Source organism: Chiloscyllium plagiosum, unplaced genomic scaffold (assembly GCF_037043375.1).
Source record: "Chiloscyllium plagiosum isolate Xiang-an unplaced genomic scaffold, Cpla_swu_hap1 HiC_scaffold_19, whole genome shotgun sequence".
Classification (NCBI taxonomy): Eukaryota; Metazoa; Chordata; class Chondrichthyes; order Orectolobiformes; family Hemiscylliidae; genus Chiloscyllium; species Chiloscyllium plagiosum.
Window position 1 is genome coordinate 25,139,732 of NW_028270157.1, and position 27,923 is coordinate 25,167,654.

The window sequence follows — 27,923 nt, forward strand, 5'->3', positions numbered from 1 at the left end:
CATAACATTCAGGCCCCCCATGGAATTATTGCAACTTGCTATGACAAATTGTTATTTTTGAATGCTTTGGCAAAATAAAATCCAAGTTGAAACTGGCCTGGTTACGTTGGTTTTTCAGACCACTGCAAACCATGGCAGAGTACAGGAACTGTGGTGCCAGTTCCTTTCACCAGCTGGTGAACTGGTGGGCAATCCAACTTGCTCCAGAAATGGGGAGAAACATCGGGCACTTTAACTGGTCAGCACTCGACTACACATGTGAACAAAAGCCCCAGTGGGTGAAGATACTGTTACCATTGTTAGTAATGTCACTGCGAACTTTGATGCTTTGAGGCCTATCTTTGCTTATTAATTCCTGGAGAAACATGAGCGATGTGGATTGGGGATCTGTGGGAAGAAAGTATCACTGGAGAAGGTAGCAGAAACTTCAGAGGAAAGTGCAAAGGGTGACCCAACAACTGGTTGTCAGTTATACGCTGAGTGCCTGTAAATGGAGGAGCACATTACTCCCCTCTCCATCCCTCACTTTGTCCCCAGATGGCAAGAGCCATAATTGACAGGGTTTCTGGGTATTGCCTTGGCTACAAGAGACCTGTGAAAGACTTGTTAAATCCCTAAGTCATGACTAAACTCTGGTGGCGTTGAAAATAATTGATGTCAAATGGTTCATAATTAGCTTAATTGGCATCCTATCAACCTTGCCAGATTCCCTGTTCTACCCCCTACCATTATGTTCACTCTGATGGGCTGCACTAAATTCTCCCTAAATATGGCATTACATGATTGCGTAGCATTTGAGCAGGAGATAGAAGGCTGGTGGCTGTGATTCCAAGTATAACATTTCATTTCTTAATCATACCGCCAGCACTATTAGTATTTATAGAGTCATAGAGATGTACAGCATAGAAACAGACCCTTCGGTCCAACCTGTCCATGCCGACCAGATATCCCAACCCAATCTAGTCCCACCTGCCAGCACTGGCTCATATCCCTCCAAGCCCTTCCTATTCATATACCCATCCAAATGCCTCTTAAATGTTGCAATTGTACCAACCTCCACCACTTCTTCTGACAGCTCATTCCACACACGTACCACCCTCTGAGTGAAAACGCTGCCTCTTAGGTATCTTTTATATCTTTCCCCTCTCACCCTAAACCTATGCCCTCTAGTTCTGGACTGCCCCACTCCAGGGGAGTCTATTTAACCTATCCATGCCCCTCATAATTTTGTAAACCTCTATAAGGTCACTCCTCAGCCTCTGACGCTCCAGGGAAAACAGCACGAGCTTGTTTTGCCTCTCCCTGTAGCTCAGATCCTCCAACCCTGGCAATATCCTTGTAAATCTTTTCTGAACCCTTTCAAGTTTCACAACATCTTTCCGATAGTAAGGAGACCAGAATTGCACGCAATATTCCAACAGTGGCCTAACCAATGTCCTGTACAGCCACAACATGACCTCCCAACTCCTGTACTCAGTACTCTGACCAAAAAAGGAAAGCATACCAAACGCCTTCGTCACTATCCTATCTGCCTGTGACTCCACTTTCAAGGAACTATGAACCTGCCCTCCAAGGTCTCTTTGTTCAGCAACACTCCCTAGGACCTTACCATTAAGTGCATAAGTCCTGCTAAGATTTGCTTTCCCAAAATGCGTACCTTGATGGGTTGTACAGTACAATGCCTAATGCCTAATGCCATTCTGTTTAACATGATTGACAGTCACACAATGCTGCAGGGTAAATGTGGTGACATGAGCAAACAAAGTTGCTGCAGCACGAATTCAAAACATCCAAATAGGTAACACACACGACATACATTTCATGAGCCTTTTAATTTGTTGAGATTGTTGTAATAAGAGCTGATTTCCACTAGATGGTGCTGACACCTCTAAATTGGGAAAACTTATTGAGGACAGAAATTATGGCAGCCCCAGTAAAGAATATTGCGTTAAACATTTCCAACATCAACATGGGCAGATCTGTCTTCTTAATAATAACGTTATCTTGTCAGGGCTGCAATAAATCAGCTACGATGAATTGCAAAATTTACTTTTAAAATGTCAGATCTCTTCAAAAATTCTTCAGTCATTGCAGAATTTGTCGATGTGCAACAAAGGGGTATTGGTTACAGGTAGGGGATAGTGGAAGAGAGAGATCTGAATCCGTGTTGTGGTTGAGTTATTCTGGGCTCATTAAAATGACCCCCGTGTTAAATGCTAAAGGTAAATCAGGAACAGTAGTGGCAGAATAAACAACAACTTAAGCTTGAAGATGTTATCAAATCCCTACTTATGCAAGCAATCACAGACAATAACAATTGAGATTCAGATAATTGAATGTAATAATTCACTTGTCCACAATGCCACAGTCCAAGAAGTATGGCTGAGGGGTACAAGAGAACAATGGTAAACAGCAAACAAAACCAGAAATGACTGGGAAAACTCAGCAGGTCTAGTAGCATCTGTGGAGAGAAAACAGAATTAATGTTTCGGCTTCTTCAGAATTGATTGTTGCGAGGAAAAGGTTGGTATAGATGTTGAAGATGAGATAGGGGAAGGAAGTGGAATAAACAGTAGCTGGCGATGAAGCCCAGGGAGAGAGCGAGAAAACCACAGATGGTCAAGCAAAGGAATGGGTAAAGGTCAGCCTGGGGAAATCAATAATGCTAATAGTGGCCATGAGAGGCTGACAATGGGATGGTTGTGGTCACAGCCCATGTGATGACAAGGCCTGGTGTATGGGGCTTGGGGAAGGACATGCTCAGGCCCTAAGATTATTGAACTCAATATTCAGTCCTGAAGGCTGCAGAGTCCCAAAACAGAGAAATGAGATACTGTTATTCCAGCTTGTGTTGAGCTTCGCTAGAGCACTGCAGCAAACCTGAGAGAGAGATGTTGGCCAGGGAACACAATGATATGTTGGAGTTGCAGGCAAGAGGAGGTATTTTTCATAGAATCCCTACAGTGTGGAAACAGGCCATTTGGCTCAACAAATTCACACCAACCCTCCAAAAAGTAAGCCTCCCAGACCGATCCACTGCCCCTGTTACTCTACATCTATCCCTGACTAATGCACTTACACATTCCTAAATACTATGGGCAAGTTAGCACAGTCAATTCACCTCAACTGCACATCTTTGGATTGTGGGAGGAAACCGGAGCCCCCTGAGGAAACCCACACAGACACAGGGAGAATGTGCAAACTCCACACAGTCGCCCAAGGCTGGAATTGAACCTGGGTACCTGGCATTATGAGGCAGCAGTGCTAACCACTGACCTTTGTGTTCAGCAAAGCAGTCACCCAGTCTGCATTTCGTCTAGAGGAGACCACATTGTGAGCAGTGAATAGAGTAGACTGGATTGCGTGAAGCACAAGTAAATTGCTGCTTTACCTGGAAGCTGTGCCAGGAGCCTTGGATGGTGAGGATGGGAGGAAGTAAAGATGCTTATGCTTTCTGTAATTGCTTGGAAAGATGCCGTGAGGGTGTGAGAGGTGTTCGAAGTGTAGGAGCCTTCATAAGAAGCCTTCTTTTGTACAGGTTGAATTCCAGCCATTGCAGAGTTTTTGCTCTGATTTCTATTGGTGCCTGCTTTATTAGGCTGCCTGTTGTGACTCTCAGTCGATTGTGTTGTCTTGATATCAAGTGCCGTCACTTTCACCTCACCTCTGCCGTAACCCCAAACTACTTTTTACAAGACTACATGGGGATCATTTTAACCGAACTTGTTCAGTGAAGAAAAGACAGAATTGTAGTGCTGCCTATTTACACTATCTTTAAACTATAAGTTCTATTTCCTTCATTTGTTGTCCTTCACTTCATCACTCATTTGTTGTATTTCTTTTCAAATGTTATCTTCTACAGAACTTTATACAAAGTACAGTCACAGGATAATTTCAAAGAGAAGACATTCCATTAACTAAATCCTTCTGCTTTTGTTGTTGACATAAGCATTCATAACTTCAACTCCACTTAAATTTAAAGACTACTTCAATTGTTTAAAGTGCAAAATTAATTTCTCATTTTGAACAATTACGTCAGTTTTGACGAAAGGACTCTGAATTGTTTCTGTTGTAGCAGCTCACATGAAGAAACAGTACATCTTTCTTTTTCCAAAGCTGACTCAGTTGCAGTAAATTTCTACCTTTTTCTGTTCGAGTCATAGAATCATTGAGATGTACAGCATGGAAACAAACCCTTCGGTCCAACCCGTCCATGCCAACCAGATATCCTAATTAATCTAGTCCCACCTGCCAGCACCCGGCCCATATCCCTCCAAACCCTTACTATTCATATACCCATCCAGTTGCCTTTCAAATGTTGCAATTGTACCAGCCTCCACCACTTCCTCTGGCAGTTCATTCTATACCAACCTTTGCATGAAAACGTTGCCCCTTAGGTCTCTTTTATATCTTTCCCCACTCACCCTAAACCAATGCCCTCTAGTTCTGGACTCCCCCACCCCAGGGAAGATACTTTGTCTATTTACCCCATCCATGCCCCTCATATTTTTGTAAACATCTATAAGGTCACCCCTCAGCCTCCGACGCTCCAGCAAAAACAGCACCAGCCTATTCAACCTCTCCCTCCAACCTCAAATCCTCCAACCCTGGCAACATCCTTGTAAATCTTTTCTGAACCCTTTCAGGTTTCACAACATCCTTCTGATAGGAAGGAGACCAGAATTGCACGCAATATTCTAAAAGTGGCCGAACCAATGTCCTGTACAGCCACAACATGACCTCCCAACTCCTGTACTCAATACTCTGAACAATAAAGGAAAGCATACCAAACGCCTTCTTCACTATCCTATCTACGTGTGACTCCACTTTCAAGGAGCTATGAACCTGCACTCCAAGGTATCTTTATCAACAACACTTCCTAGGACCTTACCATCAAGTGGATAAGTCCTGCTAAGATTTGCTTTTCCAAAATGCAGCACCTCACATTTATATAAATTAAAGTCCATTTGCCACGTCTCTATTGGCCAATCTGATCAAGATCCCGATGTAATCTGAGGTAACCTTCTTCGCTGTCGACTATATCTCCAATTTTGGTGATATCTGCAAACTTACTAACTATACCTCTTATGCTCACATCCAAATCATTTAAATAAATTATGAAAAGTAGTGGACCCAGCACTGATCCTTGTGGCACTCCACTGGTCACAAGCCTCCAGTCTGAAAAACATCCCTCCACTATCACCCTCTGTATTCTACCTTTGAGCCAGTTCTGTATCCAAATGGCTAGTTCTCCCTGTATTCCATGAGATCTAACTTTACTGTTCAATCTCCCATGGGGAACCTTGTCGAATGCCTTACTGAAATCCATATAGATCACATCTACTGCTCTGCCTTCATCAATCCTCTTTGTTACTTCTTCAAAAAACTCAATCAAGTTTGTGAGACATGATTTCCCACACACAAAGCCATGTTGACTATCCCTAATCAGTCCTTGCCTTTCCAAATACATGTACATCCTGTCCCTCAGGATTCTCTCCAACAACTTGCCCACCACCGAGGTCAGGCTCACCAGTCTATAGTTCCCTGGCTTGTCTTTACCGCCCTTCTTCAACAGTGGCACAACATTAGCCAACCTCCAGTCTTCCGGCACCTCACCTGTGACTATCGATGTTACAAATTTCTCAGCAAGAGGCCCAGCAATCACTTCCCTAGCTTCCCACAGCGTTGTAGGATACACCTGGTCAGGTCCTGGGGATTTATCCACCTTTATGTGTTTCAAGACATCTAGCACTTCCTCCTCTGTAATATGGACATTTTGCAAGGTGTCACCATCTATTTCCCTACAGTCTATATCTTCCATGTCCTTTTCCACATTAAAACTGATGCAAAATATTTATTTAGTATCTCCCCCATTTCCTGCGGCTCCACACAAAGACCACCTTTCTGATCTTTGAGGGGCCCAATTCTCTCCCTAGTTACCCTTTTGTCCTTAATGTATTTGTAAAAACCCTTTGGATTCTCCTTAATTCTATTTGCCAAAGCTATCTCATGTCCCCTTTTTGCCCTCCTGATTTTCCTCTTAAGCATACTTCTACTGCCTATATACTCTTCTCAGGATTTATTTCATCTATCTTTTCTATACCTGGCATATTCTTCCTTCTTTTTCTTAACCAAACTCTCAATTTCTTTCGCCATCCAGCATTTCCTACATATACCAGCCTTTCCTTTCACCCTAACAGGAATACACTTTCTCTGGACTCTCATCATTTCATTTTTGAAGGCTTCCTATTTTCCAGCCGACACTCTACCTGTGAACATCTGCCCTCAATCAGCTTTTGAAAGTTCTTGCCTAATACCGTCAAAATTAGCCTTTTTCCAATTTAGAACTTCAACTTTTAGCTCCAATCTATCCTTTCCCATCACTATTTTAAAACTAATAGAATTATGGTCGCTGGCCCCAAAGTGCTTCCCCTTTCCACCTCAGTCACCTGCCCTACCTTACTTCCAAAAAGTAGGTCAAGTTTTGCACTTTCTCTAGTAGGGAATCCACATACTGAATCAGAAAACTTTCTTGTACAGACTTAACAAATTCCTCTCCATCTAAACCTTTAACACTGTGGCAGTCCTAGTCTATGTGTGGAAAGTTAAAATCCCCCACCCTATTATTCTTACAGGTAACTGGGATCTCCTTACAAATCTGTTTCTCAATTTCCCTCTGAATATTAGGAGGTCTATAATCCAATCCCAATAAGGTGATCATCCCTTTCTTATTTCTCAGTTCCACCCAAATAATTTCCCTGGATGTATTTCCAGGAATATACTCCCTCAAGTAATGCTATCCCTTAACAAAAACACCACATCCCCTCTTCCCTTGCCTCCCTTTTTGTCCTGACTGTAGCATTTGTATCCTGGAACATTAAGCTGCCAGTCCTGTCCACCCCTGAGCCACATTTTTGTAATTGCTATGATATCCCAGTCCCATGTTCCTAACCATGCCCTGAGTTCATCTGCCTTCCCTGTTACCTCTGGCATTGAGATAAATGCAGTTTAATTTATCAGTCCTACCTTGTTCTCTGTTTTGTCCCTGTCTGCCCTGACTGTTTGACTCGGTTCTTTTATCAACTGTACCAGTCTCAGCTTGATCTCTTTCCTCACTATCTCCCTGGGTCCCACCCCGCCCCACACCTTAATAGTTTAAATCCTCCCGAGTAGCTCTAGCAAATCCCCCTGCCAGTATACTCATCCCCTTCCAATTCAGGTGCAATCCATCCTTCTTGTACAGGTCACTTCTACCTCAGGAGAGATTCCAAACATCCAAAAATGTGAATCCCTATCCCATACACCAGCTCCTCAGCCATGCATTCATCTGCTCTATCCTCCTATTTCTACCCTCACCAGTTTGCAGCACTGGGAGTAATCCAAACATTATTCTCTCGAGGATCTTCTTTTTAAATTCCTGCCTAACTCTCTGTAATCTCCCTTCAGAATCTCATCCTTTTTCCTTCCTATGTTGTTGGTTCCAATATGTACAATGACCTCCTGCTCGTCCCTCTCCCCTTTGAGAACATTCTGCACTCTCTCTGAGACATTCTTGATCCTGGCACCAGGGAGGCAACACACTATTATGATTTTTTGCTGCTGGCCTCAGAAACGTCTGTCTGTACCTCAGACAAGAGAGTCCCCTAACACAATCGATCTCTTGAAACCTGATGTACCCCTCATTGCATTAGAGCCAATCTTGATAGCAGAAACTTGGCTGTTCGTGCTACATTCCCCTGAGAACCCATCACCCTCCAAGTAGAGAGATGATAGAGATTTAGAAAATCATGAGGGGCTTGGATAAAGTGAATAGTCAAGGTCTTTTTCCCAGGGTAGGGGAGTCCAAAACTAGAGGGCATAGGTTTAAGGTGAGAGGGGAAAGATTTAAAAGGGACCTGAGGGGCAAATGTTTCACACAGAGGGTGGTGCGCATATTGAATGAGCTACCAGAGGAAATGTAGGATAGGTATAGTTACAACATTTAAAAGACACTTGGACAGGGGCATGAATAGGAAAGGTTTCGGGCCAAACGCAGGCAAATGGAACTAATTTAGTTTGAGAAACTTGGTTGGCATGGACGAGTTGGACTGAAGGGTCTATTTCCTTCAGTCTGTGACTGTGACTCTAAATATAGGTTCGTTCACTTGATCAAAATATTTTTTGAGCAATTATTGAATTGTTCTGTTTATATCATTGATTCTGTTTTAAAATAATTTGCTGTGAAAAGTCACTAATTAACATGTATAAAGTGTTCGTACTTGCCACATTAATCAAAGAATTGAAGGCAAAAGTGCAATAAACTCCCACGAATATTTCAGTCAAAGAAATGTTGTACACATTGATTAATATGCTTCTATTGCATGGTGTAAATTGGTCGCATTTGTTTCTCTTTTTCTGATGTCAATTCATGTTAGATGTCCTTACTCCTAAAAATATAAATGTGGTATCTTTTTCTTAAAGCATACCTTCCATAAAGTTTCAACGTTCATCCACTATTGCAGAACTAGTTGACACTTGACACACTTAAAATGTACTCAGCTTAGTGTCCATTCCCCAAACAAGCAGAAAAGTCTCTGATTGTCTTAGAAGCAAACCACATATTATTTATTGTTCATAAGGAATGCCTAATTCATAACAGGCATAGCCACACTGGGAAGATGAATGGGGGTAAATAGATGCTTCTTTTTTCATTCTTAAAGTAGTTCAAGCTGTTGAGTGGCAAGCTCTCTAAATGAGAAGTAAACTTAAATGAAATAAAATAATGCACAAAAAATGCTGCTGATTAAAGACTATAATAAATACAGAAAATGCTGGGAACACTCAGTAAATTTGTTGAGCGAAAAACAGACTTCATAAAATCCCTACAGTCTGGAAGTAGGCCCTTTGGCTCATCAAGTCCACATTGATGCTCTGAATAGCATCCCATCAAATCTCTATAACCCTGTATTTCCCATGGCTAATCCAAGACATCTTCAGACTGAGGGAGGAAACCAGACCAAACCCACACAGGCACAGGGAGAAGGTGCAAACTTCACACAGTCAATCAAGGCTAGAATTGAACCCAGGTCCCTGACAGTGTGAAGCAGCAGTGGCATTAAAGCTATAGAGGTAGACAACGGGACCCCTTCACCAGATTGGCACCCCCAGCAAACAGAAACTCTTCCACATCATCACAAAACCAGAGATGTATGATCCAGAGATGTATGATCATATTGAATGGCCTTTTCCTGCTCCTATATTCTAAGTTTCTATATTAGGATGTTGAGTCCATTAGCTGCATTGAGTAGCGTCCTGGAGGTTTTGTGATGGTGTGGAAGATTTTCTGTTTGCTGGGGGTGCCATATCTGATGAAGGGGTCCCGTTGTCTACCTCTGTAGCTTTAATGCCACTGCTGGAGAGTTCAACTGTCCCATTGTCTGCCTGCCTGGCCCTGAAACGTCGCTAAATCTCTTCCCACTCCCAGGAGGAGTCTTCTCTTTTTCCCTTGTGCCCTCAGCAATTGGCAGCACAACTGGTTTGGGCACAATCTGTGGAGGCAGGTCACCACCTTCAGTTGGTCAGCAGCCCAGGCTACCGCCTCTTAACTGGCCCCTGATGGTAGAATCTCTGCTGTGGTCCCGCTATCCACCAGCACGGCTTTGGGCACCCATGTCTGGTTCTCATGTCATGGGCCAGAGGCCGCTGGCACAATTCTGGCCAATAATTTGGATTCCTTTTATCCTCAGGCCTCCTCACCTGCCAGCATTTGCTTTCTGTGTCTGAGTCCTAAATATGTTTTCAGGGGATATTATAAAACAGGAGCTGTTTCAAAATGGGACTATTAATGGGACTAGGAAAGAAAAACACTTTCTACATATATATATTGTGGTAAACAGATGGCATTGGAGACCTGTTTAGGGGAACATCCTCAAATGTTTTAACTGCAAAGTGAGCCCAGGTTGGTGCTTTGTTTTTTACAGACAAGGAACTGTTTGTTCTTGGTGTGTTCTGTGAGTTCACCTCAGCTCGGTGATGATTGGGCTGCAAATAATTGGTTTCTGCCTGGATAGATAATTAATGAACTGAGGTCACTCACTGACAAGTAAACTCTGCTGGAAAGTACTTGAACAGAGCCTCAATTGGGTTCAATTGTAGTTTGCCTTCGCTGGAATCTTTCTCTGATTCCTACTACCTAGATTCACCAATAACGAATGACCACTTAAGTGAGGTGCTTGCAGAATCCCAGATTGACACAAATCTATACTTCCAGGAGAGTGAGAGACTTGGGGCAGGAAAACACGTATGGATTATGTGAGCAAGAAAGCTTAGCCAACAGCAACCTGTACTGTCAATCATCTATGGACATGTTGCAAAGTTGCATTCTCTACTACGAGAGAGTTCTGCTGAATTAAAGTGGGTCTGAGATAACTGGATTAACTGAAGATGACTGTGTAAAGGTCTTCAATGTGGAGCAAATTGGTGTACCATTCTCTTCTCAATTCTGACTTTCAGTGACGCATTGTCAGGGATTTGGTCTCTGAGGTAATATGATCAAAGGAGTCCAGTGGCAGTGATGAAGTTAAGCTTCTTTAAAACGGTGGTGAAAGGACGAGTGGGACAGTTACCTGACCTCAAAGGGGTTTGGTGCACGGGGACAGGGAGCATGTCTGAGGAACTAAATGAATACTTTGCATCTTTCTTGCCTGGGAAGAAGGTGCTGTTCAGATCATGGTGAAAGAGGAAGTATGTCAGTACAGGAAGGATGTAAAATTGTAAAGGAGTGCATATTGGATAGTCTATCTGTACTTAACATTGATTAAAAAAACCCTAGAAGCAGAGGAAATGAGTCAAAGTAAACTGAAGGAAATGAGGATGGAAATTCGCAAGGTTCTGGTCATAATTTTCCATAACCTAATTGGGTGGTGCCAGAGGCCTGGACAATTGCACATGTAACACTGTTATTTAAGAATGTGTGTAAATTTAAGTCCAGGAACTATAGGCCAGTCAGTTCAACCTCAGTGAGGAAGCTGTTCATAAGCATGCAGCATCATGGGCTATGAAACATCATTGGGTACAGAGGACAAAAACAAGGAAGTTATGTTAAATCAAAAAATAACATTGGTTTGTCCTCAGCTGGACTATTTGGCCCGGTTCTGGGGATCACATTTTAAGAAGGATATGAAGGCAGTAGAGAGGGTGCAGAAAAATACTCCAAATATGGTTCCAGTGATGAGAAACTTCAGTTAAATTGTCTTGAGATAACTACCCATTTGGATACAGAACTGGCTCAAAGGTAGAAGACAGAGGGTGGTGGTGGAGGGTAGTTTTTCAGACTGGAGGCCTGTGACCAGTGGAGTGCCACAAGGATCGGTGCTGGGTCCTCTACTTTTTGTCATTTACATAAATGATTTGGATGCGAGCATAAGAGGTACAGTTAGTAAGTTTGCAGATGACAACAAACTTGGAGGTGTAGTGGACAGTGAAGATGGTTACCTCAGATTAGAACAGGATCTGGACCAGATGGGTCAATGGGCTGAGAAGTGGCAGATAGAGTTTAATTCAGATAAATGCGAGGTGCTGCATTTTGGGAAAGCAAATCTTAGCAGGACTTATACACTTAATGATAAGGTCCTAGGGAGTGTTGCTGAACAAAGAGACCATGGAGTGCAGGTTTATAGCTCCTTGAAAGTGGAATCACAGGTAGAGAGGATAGTGAAGAAGGCATTTGGTATGCTTTCCTCCAATGGTCAGAGTATTGAGTATGGGAGTTGGGAGGACATGTTGTGGGTGTACAGGACATTGGTTAGGCCACTATTGGAACATTGTATGCAATTCTGGTCTCCTTCCTATTGGAAAGATGTTGTGAAACTTACAGGGTTCAGAAAAGATTGACAAGGATGTTATCAGGGTTGGAGGATTTGAGCTATAGGGAGAGGCTGAACAGACTGGGGCTGTTTTCCCTGGAGCGTCGGAGGCTGAGGGGTGACCTTATAGAGGATTGCAAAAATATGAGGGGCATGAATAGGGTAAATAGGCAAAGTGCTGAAAATGTGTTGCTGGAAAAGCGCAGCAGGTCAGGCAGCATCCAGGGAACAGGAGAATCGACATTTCGGGCATAAGCCCTTCTTCAGGAAGGGCTTATGCCCGAAACGTCGATTCTCCTGTTCCCTGGATGCTGCCTGACCTGCTGCGCTTTTCCAGCAACACATTTTCAGCTTTGATCTCCAGCATCTGCAGACCTCACTTTCTCCTGAAATAGGCAAAGTCTTTTCCCTGGGGTCAGGGAGTCCAGAACTAGAGGGCATTAGGTTTAGGGTGAGAGGGGAAAGATATAAAAGAGACCTAAGGGGCAACTTTTTCACACAGAGGGTGGTATGTGTATGGAATGAGCTGCCAGAGGAAGTGGTGGAGGCTGGTACAATTGCAACATTTAAGAGGCATTTGTATGGGTATATGAATAGGAAGGGTTTGGAGGGATATGAGCTGGGTGCTGGCAGGTGCGACTAGATTGAGTTGGAATATCTGGTCGGCATGGATGGGTTGGACCGAAGGGTTTGTTTCCATGCTGTATATCTCTATAATTCTATGACTCCATAAGGAAAGCTTAAGAGGAGATTTAATAGATGAGTTCAGAGTATGGATTGGTTTGGAAAGTAGATAAGGAAAACAAAACTGTTTCCTTGGTGGAAGAATTGTGAATCAATGAATACAGGCTCTTGTCAATTGGCAAAAGAAGCAACGTCACATCAGGAAAAATATTGTGACTCAGAAAGTTATGGAGTGTACTGCCTGAGAGTGTAGTAGAGGCTAATCAAATAAAGCTTTCAAAAAGGAATCAAATCATTATTTGTAAAGAAAAAGTGTGCAGATCTACAGGGGATTAGCACAAAGTGAGGTTCTCTTGCTGGGGCAGGAGGGGGAGTGGGCGAACATCATCATGGTGTGCCAAATGGCCTCCTTCTGTGCTGTAAACATTCTATGATTCCAATAAGCTCATTTGGATCTCAGTCTGCACTTCTAATGCAATGCTCCAACTGCTTCTGCCTGTGCTGTAGGGGAAATTGAGAAATAGACCATCAGATGTTGCATCATGTTTGACTAGGAAGTATTTTCAGGAGTTGGAGACCACTTTCACACTGCAAGGTTACTCCACAAGCTTTGCATGAAACCCCCTATCAAATAGGAGTTGGACTCCACCATTCACCCTGACAAAGACAGCAGGCTTTCTGGTTAATCTGCTAAGTGTTTTATTCACTTGTGGGATGTAGTTGTCACCGGTTGAGCCAGCGTTTATTGCCCATCTCCAGATGCCTTTGAGAAGGTGGTCGTTTCTTGAGCTACTGCAGTTTATGTGTTGTCAGTCATGCTGTTAAGGAGGGAATTACAGGATTCTGACCTAGTGACACTGAAGAAATGGTGGTATATTTTCAAGTCAGGATTGTGAATGTCTTGGAGAGGAATTTTAGGTTGCAGTGTCCCCTTGCATCTGTTGCCCTTGTCCTTCTAGATGGAAGTGATTGGGGGTTTGGAAAGTACTATCTCAGAATTCTTGGTGAATTTCTGCAGCGCATCTTGTAGATCCTACACAATGCTGCTACTGTGCGTCGGAGGTGGAGGGAGTGGATCTGATGCCAGTGTTACTGCTGATGTGGTTGGAACCCTTCAACCACAAGGGATGAACTCAGATTTCTTCAGTTTCCTCATTTCCCCTCCCCCCACCTTCTCTCAGTCCCAACCCTCGAACTCAGCACCACCTTCCTAACCTGCAAACTTCTTCCTGACCTCTCCGCCCCCACCCCACTCCGGCCTATCACCCTCACCTTAACCTCCTTCCACCTATCGCATTTCCAACGCCCCTCCCCCAAGTCCCTCCTTCCTACCTTTTATCTTAGCCTGCTTGGCACACTTTCCTCAATCCTGAAGAAGGGCTCATGCCCGAAACGTCAATTCTCCTGCTCCTTGGATGCTGCCTGACCTGCTGCGCTTTTCCAGCAACACATTTTCAGCTCTGATCTCCAGCATCTGCAGTCCTCACTTTCTCCTTAATGCTGATTAGTCAAGATTAGAGTGGTGCTGAAAAAGCACAGCAGGTCAGGCAGCATCGAAGGAGCAGGAAAATCGACCTTTTGGGCAAAGGCCCTTAATCAGGAAAGGCTCATTAGCCTTTTCTTGTAACTGCCTGATCAAAATCCTGATCTGAAATCTCTGCAGCAAGATTTGTGTGAAATCTCACCTTCAGGGAGCTAATGTGTGTAGTCTGCTTTCCCCTTGGCCTAGGTGAAAATCACTATACCTGGTGACTGTCCACATGCAGATTGTGTCACTGTAATTCTCTCCAAAGTATACACAATACCAATATTTAAACTGGTGGCTGTGAGCATCAGATTAAGTGACAGTTCTTCTTCCTCAGAGGTTTTGACTTCCTCTGGGTCTTCACCCTCAGATGTCACTGGCCAGTTAGCTGTGCAGTCGTGGCTATTTGAAACCATAGACAAGAGGAGAGTTGATCTCAGCAAACCAGGGGTAGAAGGAAGTTGAGGGTAAATTAGGGTCAAAAACATACAAATGGCAGAAATATTCTGTCATCCTGGATGACTTCAGCAACATTGTTTCTCATAGTCTCAGTGATGGCTTTACCAATGATGCTGAGCTTTGCTTTCTCCAAGGGAATGCAGGCAGTCAGCTCTGCCTGAGCATGCCAGCTGGTGGAATTTAAATTCACCTAATAAAATCTGGACTTTAAAAGCTTCACTAATAGTGATCAAGAGATATAATGTCATGAAAACCCTTCTAGATCATTAATGCCATTGAGGGAAAGAAGTCCCCATCCTTACCGGGTTTCTATGTGGTTGATTCTTATCTACACTTTGAAATGACCTAACAAGACACCCAGTTCAAAGGCAACTGAGGAAGACTAACAAATGCTGACCCTACCAGTGTCACCCACCACCAGAATTGGTGGTGCAGTGAACAGTGAAGAAGGTTATCTTGGAGTATAATGGGTTCTTGATCACATGGGCTGATGGATAGAGGAATGGCAGATGGAGTTTAATTTAGATAAATATGAGGTGCTGCATTTTGGTGAGGCAAATCAGGGCATGACTTCATTCAGTTAATGGTTGGTCCCTGGGGAGTGTTGAAAAAACAAAGAAACCTTGAGCTGCAGGTTCATAGTTCCTTGAAGGTGGAATCACAAGTAGACCGGAAGAGGGTGTTGGTCAGTGCATTGAGTATAGGAATTAGAGGTTATGTTGTGGCTGTACAGCACAGTGGCTGGGCCACTTTTGGAATACTGCATTCCATTCTGGACTCCCTGCTATTGGAAAGATATTGTTAAATGTGACAGGGTGCAGAAAAAAATTTACAAGGATGTTGTCAGGGTTGGAGTGTTTAAGCTACAGGGAGAGGCAGAATAAGCTGGGGGTATTTTCCCTGATGCATCAGAGGCTGAGGGGTGGCCTTATAGAGGTTTATAAAATCATGAGGGGCATGGATGGGGTGAACAGCCAAGGTCTTTTTCCCTGGTAAGGGAGTGCAAAACTAGAAAGTATAGGTTTAAGGTAAGAGGAGAAAGATTTAAATGGAAGCTGAGGAGCAACTTATTCACGCAGATAGTGGTGCATGAGCCTGGTACAATTACAACCTTTAAAAGGCATCTGGATGGGTGTATGAATAGGATATGGGCTTAATGCTGGCAAATGGTATCTGGTTAGCATGGGTGAGTTGGACTAAAGGGTCTGTTTCCACGCTATGTAACTCTATGATTCAATGACATCTCATGTAAAGAATAATAATTATAAATGACATCATTGAACTTCTTCACACACTGTATTCACGTCCATGAGGACTGAATCTCATGTCTATGTCTATGACCTCCTGGTACAGTTTCCTTTTCTTCCCCTTTCAACCTCTTTCATGAAGGCACTGCATGCAAGGATCAGGGTAAGTTCCCTCTGTACTGGTTTGGCATTACACTGGGTTTCTCTTGCTCCTAATGTGAATCTCACTTGGTTGAATTAGTTGCTGCAGTGAGAATCAGACTCCTCTTCAAGAGTTGTGGCTTTGGCCACATTTAATTGGCACCAGTGCCATACAAATCAATTGAAGGGGGATCAAGTGTCCCTAGTTCAAAGGTCCCACCTGCCCAGACATGTTGAGATGCATCTGACCTGATTGATTCAAAATTCTCCACAAACCTGCTGAGTGTGCAGCCATTTAGCAGTGTAATTAGCACTGGCCTGAATGTCACAATCATAAATTGCGTAGGCTCCCCTCCATTATTTTCAATGGGAGTGGGTCAATAATGCATGTGATTCCCAGAGCAAATAATGGAATTTGTCACTTCTGTTGTTTAGTTATGAATCATTAGGTTTGATCAGATGATATTGAACCTCTCATGGCACAGCTGGTAAATGTTTTAACAAATTTAGTTTCACTCCGTAGAGTGACAGTCGGAATTCCCAATGCCAAACTTAAAGCAAATCAGGTGACTGTAAACTAAATAGCTTGTTCAACATTATTCTATCGAGATACAGTTTTGCCTCCTTATTTTGACCACACATAAGTCAACAAACTGTCTACAAAGTCCGGATCCATTATACTCTTTGTCTCTGTAATTTACACCTTGCCATCTTGATCTTGAAATGGCAGGATAAACAGATGAGTCGACAAGCAGTCTTTGGCCCCAGGCCAATGTCTTTTATTTAACATGATTTGACATCTTCAACAATTAATATTTCAAACGTGAAAAAGCTAATCCTTTTCAGACCGATAAACAATTGCAGTATAAAGAAGCTAGTGTAAGTCACCTTTACTGATTAGTCCGTCATCAAGGTTTAGAGTCTGAAGCAATTGTAATTTTGTCTGGTGTCTATTAGTTTGGGAAGTATACATTTTGCTTATTGCTGTCTTGAAAATCATGGCTAATTGTGATGAAAGAAGAGCCACTTTCAAGAACTTGAAACCAAGTACAGGCCTTAAAGGTATTCAATGGAGGAAGAAAGCATTTCAAGCTGAATTCAATATCAAATGTAATACACTGGGTGATTGAATAAAATACACTGAAAAGTGAAGCAGTGGAGAATGCAGTACTCATACCAAAATGATGTGAAAAGTACAAAAGGCTAAACTATTAAACCAAGTCCCCAATTAATACATTTAAAAGGAATTTCACAGTGTTCTTTTGCTCCAAATATCAGCAGAGAAGGATCTGTGTCACACGTACTGTGTATTGTAAAAGACTAGGCTTGATGAATGGTGATACTGTGAAGTGCTGCAGTTTGATTTCTCAATTACACCTGTACCAATAGAATATGCCAAATGGAGATCGGGCACTTTGCCACACAGGACATTTGGAAACACGCCAGATCAGTCACATTGACTTCATTACTGCAGCAAAAAATAGACCAATAATATTATAAGTAAAACCCTAGAAACCGGTTTCCTGTCCACTTTATCAGTAAGAATAGAGCTGAACCAAGGGAGAAGCAGATTGAAAAGGAGAAAATAAAATACATATTAAAAATGGGACATAAAAAATAATACTTCTAATAAATAGTACAATATTGCTCCAGGGAAAACTAATGCTGAATTTGATGATGAAGTGTTACAGACTGGTGACTTTCTGGATAAAAACTTAATTGAAGCCAATCCTTTGAACCAGCTCTGGGAGAAAATAAAAACAAAATGAAGGATTACAGTAATGGAAGAGAGAAGTTGAACTGGAATGCAATAACAGACTATTATAAAGGTGAATATAATTTATTTGTCTTTTATCTGATTTAGCCACTGCCAAAATAAATAAGGTATGCTCATATTTTGTAAAATCATACTCCAAATATGAGCATCTCTAATTTACAATGGCTTCAGTTGGACAGGTTTAAAGGAAAAATAACTGAATGAAAGAAACAAGATAATGCAGCAAACCTTCCTTCACTCTGTGCGATGTCATTGTATGGACAACTGGCAATTTTATGGAATGTAATAATGAGGAACATCAAACAATTTTTACAATATTAGCAAGTGGATATTATAAATAGAATGATTAAAACATTTTTTTTACAGCAAATAGTGCTGTTTATTTAACCTTTTGTAGAAAGTGCCCAATGTTTATAAAGGGAAATGTTTTTCAACTGTTGTGATAAATCACATATATTTATATCATGCCTTATCATGCTTACAGAATGTCTCAAAGCACCATAACAATGAATTATTGTTAAACATGCTCACCGATATTAGGCAATCAAATAAAACAGCCAATTAAATTCAATACTAAAATCATTTGTTTTTATTTTATGGTAGCATTGATTGAAGGAGAAGCATTGCCCAAGACAGCAGGAAAACGTTCTGTTCTTTTTTGAGTGAAGTATTGAGTAGATAGCTGAGATGTCAGGTTCCCAAAAACAGATGCTCTGACATTGCTGCAATTCTTTAATTCTCCACAGCAGTACCTGTGCTCATTGAGTACTCAGGTCCCTTGAGTGAGATATACTCCCAGAACCTTTAAATTGAAATGAAAGTACTATCCATTAGCAAATTGCTACTGCTGAATCAAGGGTGACACATTGTCAGCAAGCAGAACATGCAGAAACTTGTGAGCAAAACGACCTCCCCTTGTTTAGCATAAAGGGTGGTAGGCACAGGCAGAGAATGTGGGATCGACATTTCAACTATTAAACATGATAAAACAACTTATTTGCACTTAAATTTAGATTTAACTAAATTGACAGTTGATATTTGTCTGATGCTAGCTTTGAAAATATCATTGAATCCCTACAGGATGCAAGCAGGCCATTCAGCCCATCTAGGCCACACCAGACCTCTACAATATCCCTGTAACCTCACATTTCCTTTGCCTAATCCATTCAGCCTGCACATCTCTAGACACTGTGGGCTATTTAGCATGGCAAATCCACCTAACCTGCATATTTGTAACTGTGGGACGAAACTAGAGCCCAGAGGAAACTCACACAAACACAGGGAGAATGTGCAAACACCACACAGATAGTCACTTGAGGGCAGAATTGAACCCAGGTCCATGGTGCTGTGAGGCAACAGTGCTAACCACTGAGACACTCAATAGAAAATACAGAGTTGTGAGGTGAGAAATATATGGTAGCTTCTGTATTACAACAATAAAGGGGCAGGCGCAACATATATCCAGCATGGCAATAATTCAGTCACAAGGGGAGTTAGATAGAAGTGTTTCCTCAGCAGTTATTCACCATCGATTCAGGGATGGTCTGAGAATACATTTTCTGTATACAAAGATGGAATACTAACTGGTAGCAGTGAATTTTGAATCTTTGATATACCAGTGTCATTATTCTGCTTGCCAACTCAATGGAGGAATTACAGGAACATATGGATGATGTGGATCAAGTTAACCTGAAATACAGTACCCTGATCAATTTTCTCAAGACAACGGTGGCAGGGATCCATGGAGAGACTGATTAATGGAGTTCAGGTTGAACTGGTTGAAAATTTCTTTTTCATGGTTCTCACCATTGCCAGGACTTTCCAGCGTTCACACTGTTGACACCTTGTTTAAAGTTGCATGATTTGTTCGATGTTACAAGCAGGAACTGCTCCACACTGCAGTGTTGTACCAAACAAAACCTGCTGCCCACTTAGACAGAGTGTGGGGATGCTGCTGGGTTGGGTGGTGAAAATGAGGGCCATCCTTTTTCCTATAGACTTCCAAATGAAAGCCGAACATCCACATGCATCCTGGCTCAGTACTTAATCCCTGGTTAAAAGAAATACCCAGCAGTCGTAATAAGAAGTTTACCCTTGCGCTCTGCAAGGGTAAGTGCCACTATCTTCTCTCTGTTGCCTTATACTCAAAGGGTTATCTTTCACTCTACCACTCTACTCTTTCCCTCATAGATTACAACTCTCACTGTTGCTTGAATCAGATCTACTCAATGGCTCTCACCCACCCCACCCTCTCAAACTATTGACTTCCTCCACCCCACTGCCTTCTCCATTTCCTACTCACTCAATGGGGCACCTCACCACCTCTACTGCTCATGCAACACCACTGACTGAATTTCCATCTACTTCCAGCATACTTAATACATCCTTTTATCTCACTGCAGGGGAAATAAAAGTAGTCCACAGCTAAACTGAGGGGGCCAAGACAATCAGGAAGCAGTTATTAGGCTCCCGACTCCATCTGAGGAGAAAATTTCCAATGACATCAAAAAAGTCCACAATTGCTCATACAGGGACAGGGTGACCTCAATAGCAATAAGCTTCATTGTGCTGTATTGTGTTGTTCTCCCAGTAACACCAGTGTTAATTTATTCTTAATATGCACAATATTTTATCGCTCTTACACAATTCATTCCCTCTCTTCTCTTATGCAGGCATTAGTGGTACCCAGTGAATCTCTGTCAGGAAGAGCTCTACACTGCAGAGTCTCAGCTCCAAGAACAAAGCCAGTGAAGGAACAGGGGATGCATCCTTCACCAAGTCAGAGACTTTCACTTCAGTTGTATTCCAGATTAGAACTATTCAAATCCTTTGTTATATCTCACCACAAAATCAACAGAGGTATTTCAACACTTTACAAATTTAAAACTGCGCAATGTCAACAAAATGCCTTAACCATTAAGCACATGATAATTATTTCCTCAAAGTATTAAAGAAAACACTTTTGCAGTTATAGGCAAGCAATATGACCTTTCCCTCAACGTGGCAAGCTCTCTATAAATGGTAGGCATTTGAGTAGCTTTAGAAATAAGACCAAAAGATATTACTGCAGGCTCTGTCTTTCTAGCTTTCCAGAAGACATTAAGTGGAACACATTATTGAGGTAAAGCACATTATGTAGACGTGACAACTTTGCTTCCCCATGTCTCACATCTTTGATCACATGCTTGTGCTTTAACACGTTCGAATTCCATAGATGATAAATGTGATTTGTCTAGCATTAGACTGTCACATTTTTACTTCACATTTTATTAAACTGACAGGAACTCATGACTGCTGACTATGAATTCCATCCTACATGATTGACAGGATAATAGCATCAATTGAGAACTAGATAATGCTATAACTGTATACTTTCATTCCCTTTCCCCAAAGTGGCAAAACTTTGTGCCTTGCAGCTACCACCATCTGTGATGCTTTCCCAAAACTTATTCATTTTTGGTGCTCCATTCTTTACTTTTGAAAAACTCCTTGAAAAAAATCAATCATCTCAAGCACTCATTCGGCCCGCTCTAAGTTTGCTAGCCAAACATACAAAGGAAGGATTTACACTAATATAGGTCATGTCAAATCTTCAGCAAGATTCAAACTTACTAACAACCTCAAACTCAATGTCATTGCATATCAACACATAGCTATGAATAGCAGCCAGCAAGGTTCCACAGACAGCATGTAATCACTGACCAATTTGTCAAATTTGTCATTGCAACAAAAACATTGTCGATGAAATCTTTTCATGAAATTCTCTTCACTGTCCATAAGTAACTATAAATAGCAAACCACCTTATAATAGGTAAATGTCAAAAATTTATTGAATTTGATTTGTATTGTTCAATCAAGCATGGCTGACTAAATCATCAAAATTCAAATAATAAATGCACTGGCAAAGTGTTTTTTAATTGCATCAAGCTCACTCATAGTTACACAATAAGTTACTTTTGGAGTACAAATATTATTGGGATATGGGTCAGTGTTATGACATTGAGTCCAACTGTAGTTTTAATGTTGTAACCAATGCAAAAATTGCCAAATATACTTGTTTAGGTATAAATTTAAAACAGAAATGTTTTTACCGGATTAGGGAATAGCAATGAAGAACTAAAATAGTTCTGTTAGTTGTGTATCTCACAGCTGTTACTTCATTATAAACTCTATAAATTAGGAACATTTGACAGAAGGAAAAGGATAGTTTGTTAATAGAGTTCTGTTCAAAAGTTTTGGCAACGTATTATAGATGCCTGAATTTTCTGGAATGAATTCATACTTGAGACCATTGAACATGTTGGCATCTCTGTTCATCTCAACAGTAGAGAAGGAATTTCCCTCCCCACAAGATAGCACATCCTGTTGGTCCACCACAGCATCTTATGCACAATATACAAGAGGAACAAGGGCCAATGCTCTCCAGGCTAGCTGGCAAAGAGAAGTTTGGTACTTGGATGTAACAATGGAGGACTAAATGGGGCAAGAAATGGGCATGATGGAGTGTACAACAAATTGTCTATACCTTTATATAGTTTTCAAATTATTAACTCAAATATTGGCTCACATTTTACATTTAATTACTTTGCTCCTCACAGCTAAGTAACTTTTAAGCTAAAATAGAATAATTTATTTATACAATTATTTCTTGAAAACAATTAAATCCCAGTGAGCTGTGAACAAATGATTAAGCATGAGTGACTTTTTACGATCCTATAATTCAGCCATTATCTTTGTCTTTCAGTATACCAGGGGATTGTTGCTAAAGCAAGGCATCAGATGCTGTAACTGCACCAAATGAGTCTTGTTAATTTGCAAAGTGTCAGTTTAATATTCATAAGCTTACGCTAATGAAACATTGCACAGTATGCAAAATGATAAGTGCATAAATTGCACTCTAGTTGAGTGAATATTCAAATACATAAATTACTATTATTTTCTTGAAATATTCTGACTAGCACATTTTATACAAACATCTCTTCAAATACCGAGAATAAACTATTCAACTTGAATGGAATCTTCCCTAAATGACTCAGTCATAGCAAGAACTTTGAGAAACTTGGTTGAGAAGTTCCATGAAGATCTTCCTAACATCAAGATCTAAACGTTCTATTTTCCAACCAAGTGTTGGTTGACAGGACAAGATTCTCACCAGTAAGTGGAGAAAAGCCTAATTGCATGAATTATTGTAGATTTTCACCCTCGTTATTACTAATCTAACCTCAGCAATCTGCAGGTTTCATTTTCCCACCTGTTGGATTGACGCTAGATGCTGAGAGTTCCTGACATGAAAGCTAGAGAGGTTACCTGGCAATTTAAGCTCACTGCTTGCTCCTCTGGACCTCTGTCTTGGAGACCTGGCATCAACCTCTCAAGGCACATTACATGGCCAGTGGCTGCATGCATCCCCCTTCCATGGTCTTGACAATTCACCCCAGCCCAACAGCATGGCATATCTCCAATTCACTTAGAGTTCATTTCTGCATTTCAATTTTACATTTTACACAGAGAGACAGGCACTCAGCTCCTGGTTTGGCCAGCCTGCATCTCAGGAATCCTCACTCCCTCTCTGACCACTAACTCACTTAGTGTCTTGCTGCCTTGCCTTGCCTTGCCCTGCTATGTCTTGCCTTGCATTCAGCACTTTGTCTTCTCAACCAGAGCTTACAGGTTCACAATATTTATATTCTGCCTTGCCTTTCTGCGCAGACACAAAGTCAGGCAGGATGGACATATTGCGAGCATGCAAGCTCTGGTTGAGAAGACAAAGCAATTGGTTAAAAGGAGTGGACATGTTGATGTTCGGCACCACGTCAGTGTTACACTTTCACCATCTTCCAGCACCTTACGCAACAAATACATTGCATGTTCTTCAAGCAAACAGCTATGTCTCAAAGTTTAAGAGTAACTCAAGGGCAGCTTCCAATGTTGGTCCAAGGGTTTGGACAAGGTCATTCTGACATTTGGGGCTGTCAAGACCAAGGGGCCCATATATCTACAGTCCAAGGAGTGGTCCACAACCCACTCTGTGAGTACAGTGTGACTGGTCTGATGAGAGTAGGAAGAGGGGTGGGAGCTGTACAGCTGTACGGCTCTCCAGCTAAGTTGCTCAAGGGTGTGAGCCATGATCAGTCCTGGGCTGTGACCTCCAGTAATCAAAGGGGTGGTGGTTATCAAGGGCTACTACTACTGACGGAGAGAAGAGGAACTTAATAGTAGGGCTTTGAGGCAAAATGTTGGGATTCATAAGGAACAACAGTTGTGAAGGGAAACTTAACAGATAAAGGATGAAATGATAAAGTACTGAAAGAAAAGGAGTAATAAGGGAGGAGGAGAGATCATTGATTATCAGTAGGATCTTGGCTTCCATGGGGAGACTTGACATGTTTACTCAATATGCTTGGAGCAGGGGAAAACGTATGCAGATTCAAACATAGATGGATGTTTGCCTGGTGACTCAGGAAAGTTCAAAACTCGTGGAGATGAGAAGAGGGTCACTAAGAAAGAAATACGTACATTTGTAGTTTCACCAATTTGAAGAGGCTATGCCTGGAGTTCACAATATGAGCAGTGACGGCTGTTTCCTTCCATTATCTCTGGCTTCTCATGCAAGATGATGCATTACTCTGGCATTACTCAGATCTGGAGAAAATGACATCAGTTACAATTCGGATCCATATATAGGTCGAGGATTGGGACATTCTACACAGGTTCTTTGTTTCTCCTTGAAACAAACTGGTGTCTTAAAAAGTCAGGAAAGCTGTGATTAGAATCGGCACAATCATCCTGAGCACAAGTCCTGAAGACAAAACCATTCAATGATGATGATGGTCCAATAATCCTTAATTTGTGCCCATGCTCTCTTTCAGAAAGTTGGAGAAAATGACAGTGAGGACACTTGATATGGGATCTCATCATGCTCCTTCGCTATCTCAGTAGATCTTGACCTGCAGCTTCTCTCTTAGCAGGCTGTGTAGCAGCTCCTGTCGGCAGCCGCAGGTCTTGCTGTAGTTGCTGCCTCCTTCTTTGCTGTTTTCAGACTTGAAACAAGGCCAATAAGAACTCAGGCTCTAACAATGTCTACATTAGATGTGGGAGCAGATAATCTGTAGGTCAGAAAGACAAAATAATTTTATGGAAGCACCTTCTGAGTCCTCACACTCAATCATGTGTATTATGTCATGGGAACTTCATAAGGAGATCAATGTCATGTCTTCATAAGGAAACCTGAGATATGTAATATTATCCAAATGTAAATTGTACAACAGTGTTTTCATTCATATTGTGAGAATAAGATTCTTCCAGTGACAGAAGAGCCTACCTCTGCTAAAAGAAATATCCTCAAACATCACATTCTTGCATACTTACAGTTCACCATGTGAATGTGGCAGATGTGAAGCATTGTTTTCCAGTCCTAGGTATGGAATGTGTTTCTGAAATATAAATATTGCTTTAACTGGTTACATTTGTTTTGCTTACATGACAAGGAGGCAATTAATGTGCATAATGCTTTGGTTATGATTCCTTAGAGGCCATAGATATTAATGTGTATTCTTGGACAATGCCAATGGAGTTTAAATTGAATTGTGATAGGTGGCATTACTGAATCATTGCAGTCATGAATTGTCACTACCCCGAGTGGGGCCTCAGATTCCAAACAATTTACTCCATCACTGAAGGGAAAAAAAACAGTGACTTACTCCACTCGCTTTGCATGTGGTGTCAGCCATTTCATATAGTCATTGCACAGTTGAATTTCAGAATAACATAACAAGGTTGAACTTTGAGGTTTGTTGAATGATTTATAGGCTTGACCTGAGATACAAGCTAACATTCCCATCCCAGCTTTCATATCTGTTATCCCTTTGGTCTCAATCACCTTTCAAACTCCCCCATTTCTGTTGAACTTCCTCCTATAATTTTATACTCAGAGCCTATGGCACTGTGAATTGCTGTGCCCTTGTTTCATATTCATTATCCCAGGTCATGGTCAGAGTGACTGTGACTTTTGAGCAGGCCAGTGCGGACTGAGAAAAACTCAGCCCCAAGACTGATATCTCCACAGCATCCTAACTGACCTACAAGTAATCCCTGGATTTAACCTGCAGGCTTGACCATGGTCCAATCACTAAACTGCAAAGACTCTGATGTCTAGACTATGATTGAACCAAGCACCTGATTGATCATGGCAATCCTGGATTAAGATCAGACAAACATCTGTACTGACTGTGGTAGCATCCCATAATTGACTGCAGATTCATGACCCCACTAAGGTCTGTTCCACTTTGACTTTTAGACATGGCCATTTGCTTGCAGCATGTGCAGTGTGCTCGTTGTGTAAGCTCTGGCACATGCTATGGGTGTGATGTTGATTTAGGGCAATGCTGTCTAGTGACATGTCCATTCCTATGACTGCTGAGTGCTCTCCATTCTGGGTAGCTGCCTGCCTATCCATTTGTGCTAAAAAGCAAAACAAGATATAGAGTCTGGCAGCCTCAACTTCACACTGAAGATTCTGTGTATTAAAAAGCAAGGGAAACCACAAAGGCTTGCAGTGTCTAAGGAGCCATGACGATGGACCAAATAGTTTAATTCTGCTCCTACACATTATGGTCTCATAAAGATATTTGATAATGCAAATTGTGCAAAAGATAATTGAGTAATATTTACAGAAACTCATAAGAACTCATGTGATTTATATTATACATTATCATGTGTACCTTTTGTACTCTATATCATGTGAAAAAAAATAGAGTTAACATAACATCACTAATATTCTACTTTTCATGTAAAAATACTATAATTATTAACGCACATTTTATATTACATTATTGTATGATATTTATTTTGAAAGTTAATTGCTGGAGTAGATTTCACTGATAGAGAGTTCAAAATCTGAAATGTTAGCTCTGTTTTCCCCTGTACAGATGCTGCTAGATCCGATGAACATTTCCAGAATTTTCTGATTAATTGGTCAGGGATGACAGTCTGGCTCCATTTATCTTCTTAAGCACCACAATATCACTAATAAATACCAAACATCATCTCTCAGTTCTAATCCATCTTTTCTTCTTTTCAGGTGGTGACAATTGCTCTGCACTTCCAGGACCTCCTGGTTGTCATGCTAGGGATTATATATGTTTAACATTCCAAACAGCAAACTCAGACAGGCTTACTTTAAACAGTTGCTCATCACTAGGGAATCAGATTAAATGCGGATTACATCATTGTTGCAGGGGCATTCATTCTAGAACACTCTCATCTCTACAGCATGTCAGCTTTATTTCTGTGAACAAAATGGATGTCTTCAAATTCCACAGAGAATCAGATTTGACACTGGCAACAGATGAAATAACATGAAATTCCAGGAGGAAGAGCCTCTTTCTTTGATCTTTCATATGGTATGTAGCTGTCTAATGGAACACTTTCTTACATAGTGAAATGCTAACTTTAACAAGATACTGACTGTCACGATGTGAGATCTACACTCCTGCAAGTGAACAGCAGCAAGCTTTATTGAACATATCTATATATGGAGGATGGTAAGAGTTACCATCGTATCTGGAACTTTATAGATCCAGCCTCCAATTCGCTGAGTGCTGATATCACTGACTGACATAGCCCCTTTCACAAATGCTAAGAAGCTATACTCAAAGTAAAAGTATAATTGTTTTTACCCTGCTCTGATTTTCCTAATGCACACCATGTATTTATTCACAATGAAATAAAAATAATCCCTTCTAAGCCAATCACAAAAAAATTGCTGGCTTAGCTTAATTATTCCGGTCTTGAAATATATCGTGCTTGCTCAGTTATCAAAACCCTTTGCGTATTTACATGCTAAGCAATAAAATTTCTTACCATTGAGTTGGGAGGACTTAAATTTTGTGGACTGAATCCAAGTCACACATTGCATTTCAATAAAGAGACCAATAGCAGAAGTTTCCTATTTTTAAATTAGGATAATTATTTTAAATTGTGGCTGTGCACAGCCAGATCATGGCTTGAATATATCTGGTTAACTTCCAGAGTTGCTCCATTGAAACTCAGAAACCAATTTTACAATATTCTCATTATGTGAATTTTTGTTTTGCTCCCAAGTATGAAACTGGGGCTTAAATTTTCCAGGTATGTATGACAGCTAAGGGACTGCAGTCATCTTCATTACATATTTGACAACTTGCGACAAAATATTGATGATTTTATGCATTGTGGCAGTTCCTCATTGTTAGTGGGATTTGAAGAAT

At 41.3% G+C, this 27,923-nt stretch overlaps 1 long non-coding RNA gene across 1 annotated transcript in view; it reads left to right on the forward strand.

Annotated features, from left to right (window-relative positions):
* The first annotated feature begins 17,470 nt into the window (after positions 1-17,470).
* The window catches only part of LOC122559739 (uncharacterized), a 77,014-nt gene continuing 66,561 nt past the window's right edge, over positions 17,471-27,923 (forward strand). The window contains exons 1-3 of the long non-coding RNA XR_006314530.2: positions 17,471-17,728; positions 20,349-20,535; positions 26,756-27,077. This is a non-coding gene — a long non-coding RNA (uncharacterized LOC122559739). The remainder of the gene's footprint in view (positions 17,729-20,348; positions 20,536-26,755; positions 27,078-27,923) is intronic.